Genomic DNA, 7,274 nt, shown 5'->3' with positions numbered 1-7,274 from the left:
CCCCGTTTGGCCCTAGGGCCACTGACAGTGGCCCCCCCGGAAACTTGTTTAAAAAAAAGAGGAATTAAAAAAATAAAATAAAAATAAAGTTATAAAAATAATAATAATAAAATTTAGTTAATTAACTTAATTAATCTGTTTAATTAAATAATTAAAACTAATTATTTGATTAATAAAAACTAACTACTGTTTAGTTAACCTGAGACTATGACGAACGGGACCCACGCGTCTGTTGACCCAGTCAACAGATGGTTGACTGATGGCATCATGCTGACCTCATGCTGACGTCATAATTAATTTTCTAATTGAATTAATTCGATTAATTCTAGAAATAATTTAAATCTTTATAAATTAATATAAAATAATCCGTAGCTCGGATGAAAAAACTTTGTACATGAAAGTTGCTCAGAACAACGAGACGAATCCGGTTACGCAGCCCGCTCGTCCGCCACGCATCCCTAGCATAACGAACACGCAACTTTTCCCCTCCGATTCATCTGCCCGAAAACGCGAAACACCGGGGATATTTTCCCGGATGTTTCCCCCCTTCACCGGTATCACCTCATACCGTGTTAGAACACGTCTAGCTCTGCCTGTTGTCCTGTTATGCACTTGCTTGCTATGTATTTACTGTTTCTCCCCCCTCTTCTCTTCGGTAGACCCCGTGACGATGCTGATGCCCCTGTGGTCGACTACGTCACCGATGACCCCTCCTTCTTGTCTGAGCAACCAGGCAAGCCCCCCCTTGATCACCAGATATCGCCTACTCTACTCTCTACCGCTTGCATTAGAATAGTGTAGCATGTTACTGCTTTCCGTTAATCCTATCCTGATGCATAGCCTGTCATTGTTGCTACAGTTGTTACCCTTACCTGCTATCCTACTGCTTGTATAGCATGCTAGTGTTCCATCAGTGGCCCTACACTCTTGTCCGTCTGCCATGCTATACTACCGGGCCGTGATCACTTCGGGAGGTGATCACGGGTATATACTATATACATTATATACATGACACATGTGGTGACTAAAGTCGGGTCGGCTCGAGGAGTACCCGCAAGTGATACTGATGAGGGGGCTGAAAGGACAGGTGGCTCCATCCCGGTAGAGGTGGGCCTGGGTTCCTGACGGCCCCCGACTGTTGCTTTATGGCGGAGCGACAGGGCAGGTTGAGACCACCCGGGAGAGAGGTGGGCCTGGCCCTGGTCGGCGTTCGCGGATACTTAACACGCTTAACGAGTTCTGGGTATTTGATCTGAGTCTGGCCATTTGGTCTATACGCACTAACCATCTACGCGAGAGTAGTTATGGGTATCCCGGCGTCGTGGTATCGGCCGAAGCCTTCGTGAAGTCAGCGACTGAGTGGCGCGCACCGGATTGGACTGGAACGCCACTAGGATAGGTCTGCTTCCGGCCGCATACGCAACATGCAGGTGTGCATAGGGCGATGGGCCCAGACCCCTGCGCGCATAGGGTTAGACCGGCGTGCTGACCTCTCTGTTGTGCTTAGGTGGGGCTGCGACGCGTTGATCTTACGAGGCCGGGCATGACCCAGAAAAGTGTGTCCGGCCAAATGGGATCGAGCGTGTTGGGTTATGTGGTGCACCCCTGCAGGGAAGTTTATCTATTCGAATAGCCGTGTCCCTCGGTAAAAGGACGACCCGGAGTTGTACCTTGACCTTATGACAACTAGAACTGGATACTGAATAAATACACCCTTCCAAGTGCCAGATACAACCCGGTGATCGCTCTCTAACAGGGCGACGAGGAGGGGATCGTCGGGTAGGATTATGCTATGCGATGCTACTTGGAGGACTTCAATCTACTCTCTTCTACATGCTGCAAGATGGAGATGGCCAGAAGCGTAGTCTTCGACAGGATTAGCTATCCCCCTCGTATTCTGGCATTCTGCAGTTCAGTCCACTGATATGCCCCTTTACACATATACCCATGCATATGTAGTGTAGCTCCTTGCTTGCGAGTACTTTGGATGAGTACTCACGGTTGCTTTTCTCCCTCTTTTCCCCTTCCTATACCTGATTGTCGCAACCAGATGCTGGAGTTCCAGGAGCTAGAGATCCCGAGGATGATTCTACATGGAGTTCGGCTTCGAGGAGTAGTTAGGAAGTCCCAGGCAGGAGGCCTTGCCTTTTCGATCGTTGCTACTTTTGTGCTAGTCTTCTTAAGGCAACCTTGTTTAACTTATGTCTGTACTCAGATATTGTTGCTTCCGCTGACTCGTCTATGATCGAGCAATTGTATTCGAGCCCTCGAGGCCCCTGGCTTGTATTATGATGCTTGTATGACTTATTTATGTTGTAGAGTTGTGTTGTGATATCTTCCCATGAGTCCCTGATCTTGATCGTACACATTTGCGTGCATGATTAGTGTACGGTCAAATCGGGGGCGTCACAAGTTGGTATCAGAGCCAACTGCCTGTAGGAATCCTCCTTTCCAACTCCTTGGCCGAAGTCAAGTCTAGTCATTGAAAAACTTTTACTAACATGGCTGTGTGGCTTACGGGCCCACGTCGCCATTGGGTGGTATTAGGATCTTTTACTCCTTGTCTATACTCTGGGACTCTGATCTCTCTTCTATTCGGGTTAAATGAATTTTGCTAATTCTAATATTAGGATCTCGTTATCACTTTCACCCGGAGAGCCCCTTATTACAGATGATCGCCTGCTGCGCCAGAAGATTCTGAAGACACTCTCTGATGCTTTCCCGAGACCCTTGTGCCCTTCGCCATTGCGATCCCTATCACCGATAAATCTTTATGGATAAATACATACTTTTATCGTTCATACCTTCATCCCCAGTTGCCCTTGTTATTACAAGGTGCCCTCAAATATTCTCCAATGTTCTCGAGACTTTGTGCACGTTGCTTTTGCAATTCCCTACCACTGATCTATGGATAAATACTTACACCCGTCGTTCTTAATTTTATTCCAAGTTGATCTTGTTGATACAAGATGCCCCGAACCGCTCTCCGTTGTTCCAAGAATCCTTTGAGCTTACTGCTATACAGTTCTTTGTCACCTGAATACCCCTACGAATAATTCTCGCACTTACCGAGTATCCGCTCATCCCCAGTTGATTCAAGTATTTCACAAAAGTGTTCCTAATATCATTCGATCTTCGAAAATCTTCAGGAGCCTTTTTGCTCTTGAAATTCTTGCTTACTTGCATTATGATTAATCTTAAGTCTCGTAATATTATTGGCATCTCTTGCCATTATCATTTTGAGTCCGTTGATCCAATTTGTTGCGAATGCTCGCAATCCTCAATCAGATCCTAGAATTCATCCTTCCGGCTCAGACGTCATTTTTAACATGAGCTGGATCTCGACCAATCAAATTGTCGTCGTTTGTACCCCTAAGCTTACTCAAGTTATCCATCCTTAATCAGAGCATTTGCTTCTGATCCTTTGATTGGAAACTATAATTCCTTTACATGTGAGCTTTGAGTTAGTCAGTTGTTTCTATAACCTGATCTCCTGGCATTCTTTCTTCCTCTGGTTGAGTACTGATGCTCACATCCGATCCCTAGTGGACCACCAAACCCTTTTCTCGGATTTTATCCGACAATGTCCTTCATATTAAATAAGCTTGTGAGCTTTTCCTCGGATACATGATGCCTTTGGTATATTGTATCCTCTGCTTTGTGAACCATGCTCTACATTCGAGCTTGTGTTAATTACTCAAAAAAAAATTGTGGTATATGTTCCTAAGATGCCTCGATGGGTTGAACCAATGCCTTACCTAATCTATGTGAGCCCGAAAGATTTCACGGGCCATACTCATCTGGTATTTAACCAGGTAAAACTTTCAACTCTAATGCCTTTATCGAATGCGAGAAGTTAATGAAAGGTTATGCATTGGAGAAGTGGGAGTCGACCTTGAACTTTGTGTTCATGCCCATGGACACGATGTAGATCCTATCTTAGAAGCTTCTTGTAATAGTAACTATTTCCTTGATATGATATCGTCTAGTATCTGTGTATTGATCCTTTTGCAATCGTGGTTCCGACCATGTTCTCCTTTAAATACCATTTCTCGTACAAGTTTAAGCACTTGTCTTTTGTAAGGGCAATACCCCAGTCCAACCTCTACTTTGGTTTGTCGTCGAGTATTACCCCCTGGTATCTCGAGATTATTATGGAACTGCATAACTTCTTATGAGTTCTTCATCAAGTGCTACATTCTCACTGATCCCAATTTTCCACGGGCTCTGAGTTATTAGTCACTCGAGAACACCGATAAGCGAATTGATTCCGCACTCCGATTCAATAACTCTAAGTAATTCTTGTTGCTTATGAGTGTAATAATCCTTCAAGTCATTCCTAGCCTTATCGGCTATATCATTATCGTGCAAACTTTTAACTGTGCTACCCGGTCCTTCCCGGAACACAACTTTCGGTGATGAGCTATGCTTACGTCGATCTTCCTCGTCATATTAGTTCGCCTTGAACAACAGGCTTGATTTCAAGTTTGTGCCTTCCCCTTGGTTCCATTAACCTATCGCTTCATCATTCCTTTGACTTGATGTCATCGCCGATCGATTACATCTTCGTGGAGCCTCTTGACAAAATTTGCCGTGAACATCATCAACATTTTGACTCCTTCCAGGATATCAATGGAATTCTTGATGATAAGTGCCATCCTCGTTCCTTGGTAATTTGAGTTACCATCGACAACAACCTTTCATTCCTTTCATCACAAACTTGATCAAATTATGGAGCTCCTTGCTAACCAGCCTATGTTGTGTTCTACCTTGGAGTATTACCATCTTTTATGTCAAGGATATTGTGAGAATTTCTCCACCTCTTGAGAATTCTTGATATAGTAATACTTCTCGCCATCTCTATTTGTTATCTGATCCCCGTGTTGTTTCTAAACGAAATACCGACAAATGGTCTGTGATGTGTAAATTCTAAACTTGTAGCAACCCTAATGCTTTGAAGTTATTGGCCTATAGTTTCAGTCTACGTCTATGGCTTAATGAATCATCATTCGAACATTGATCGTGCTACCTAGCCCATATTTCGGATGCACCTTTCAACCAATGTTTAACTGTGTATGTTTTCCTCGAGCATACGTCATTAAGACATTCGATCTAGCTATGTTATCTCCTTGTTGACATAGTTGGGGAAATCCATCTTTTGGAGATCTCAACGGATTGTCGCTGAGTTAATCAGTCACCTCCTCACCTCCCCTTGATTTAATGATGGACCCTTGTTCAGAACTCGCTTCCATAGTTCATTTCCCGAGGATCTTACAATGTCGTCTCGTCAATTTGTTTTGCACCTTTCTTCTCAGGCATCCTGAGTCTGAGGTATCCAAACACCGTTCATATCTGAATCTCGGTCATATATGATGGTTGGAACATTTTTCCAAGAGTTATAACACTGGTCTACTATGACCCAATAAGGTGATGATACCCAGCACACCTGGCGGGAGGACCTATTGTTATAAGTTTTTCTTTTTAGCAAGGTTAGCTATTCTTCCATGAGGAAATTGTAAGACTTATTCTATAAGTTGTTCCTGATGGATCCTTTTTGTTTCCAAAGTCTGATCTTCACCTGTTGACCATGTCAATGCTATCTCGAAGCATGTCTATGGTACTCCGATTTTCAACGGGAACATTTGAAGCACAATGCTAAATGTTTCCTGCGCAATTATCCAAACACCGCTGTATGGGTAATGTCATGAAAATTCTCTCCCGTACCTAAAGATTTTTCTACATTATATCATGTCATGGATATCATGCTCTGCTTGTCCTTGGGAAGGATATACCCTTGAAATATGTGTTTAAACACATTTTCCTTTCCATTCTTCTGTTTAATCTGATAATCGTATTTTCCTTTCCATTGTTTGGTTTAACCTTTCTCGTGATCTATATGATCTAAGCAGTAATATTCTCCTGCTTTTGTAAACACCTTGGTGCACAACTCTGTCAGTAAGACCCTGTTACTATTGTTGGTGACATTTCGGTAACCACCGATGGACGAGAACTTTGCCTAATGGTCCGCCTCGTTTCAACGAGCAGGAAAATGGTTCTCTTCGTCCCTCGCCCTTGGTACCGACGATGTTGCTGACATATAACTGACAGGCTACCCTCTGACATGCCTTGCTACCCTTCCTACTTTTAACCCACATGGTGGGCCCATAACCCACAGTTCCATAGGATCGAAACCTGACTCTCCTGTGCACCCCCTGTTCCCAAATTTATTCTTCGCGCGTGGTCTCGTATGTAATTCACGGACCACCGTCCTACTGATCTATACTGGCATCAGACATAATACTTATTCCGATTGCTTCGAACCCCTTTCACACTTTGTTTCAGGCTTCGAACGATTGCCTGCCCGCTCGAAACTTCCCCACTATACCCCCTTACTTTGCTCTCGATATTGTCTTAAATTTCCATTCGAGAGTTACTTTCCGCCACCTTCCCCGACGTTATCAACCAGATAGTCAACCGCTCAGAGGCCTATTATTCCGAAGTACCCCTTGTCCTTCGTAAGTACGATGGAATTCCCGAAGGAAGGATGCCAGCTTCATCATGATGACCTGAAGCAGGAAAATGGAGACCTCAACGTAATGGATCGACCTCTTCGAGAAGAGCAACCAAGACCGAGAAGAATCGTTAGAATTTCGTAACCAGGACTTTCCCCCTTACACCCCTCTTAAATCTCGGGACGAGATTTCTTGTAGTGGAGGAGAATTGTGACGCCCGGATAATTAGGCTACAGTAATTCCCTGCTAATGGGGCCACATCACCACGATCACTGTTGTTATTCTCCCGATGATTCAATCCCATTCAAATTCAAAATTCAAAATCAAGGCAAACGATAAAAGTTTTCAAACATCAAAACTAAAATGTTCAAATTGGAACAAATAAATCCTAAGTAATAATGGAGGAGGAACCACACTTTTATAAAACGTGTAAATACTCTAAAATGAGCAAAACAGCAGCTAAAACCAATAATTAAATGCTTTTTATAATATATAAAATATTAAACTAATTTATTTGGGAGCCCAAGTTATTGTGACAATAGAATAAGTAGTAACACTATTTTAGGAACTAATTTAGCATTTTATAAAACTATCGTAAATAGAAAGTGAGATAAAACAGTAAAAAGGAAATAAATAAAAGAAAACACAAACAGAAAAAAACAGAAGACAATAAAAAAAGAGAGGAAAAGACACCCCCCCCCCGCGCTGGGCCAAGTGGCCCAGCTGGCCTCAGCCGCCCGAATGGGCCGGCCCACCCCCTAC

The sequence above is a fragment of the Triticum aestivum genome, chromosome 5D (assembly GCF_018294505.1).
Source record: "Triticum aestivum cultivar Chinese Spring chromosome 5D, IWGSC CS RefSeq v2.1, whole genome shotgun sequence".
NCBI lineage: Eukaryota > Viridiplantae > Streptophyta > Magnoliopsida > Poales > Poaceae > Triticum > Triticum aestivum.
The sequence above is the reverse complement of the archived record's forward strand: the minus strand, read 5'-3'. Positions refer to the sequence as shown.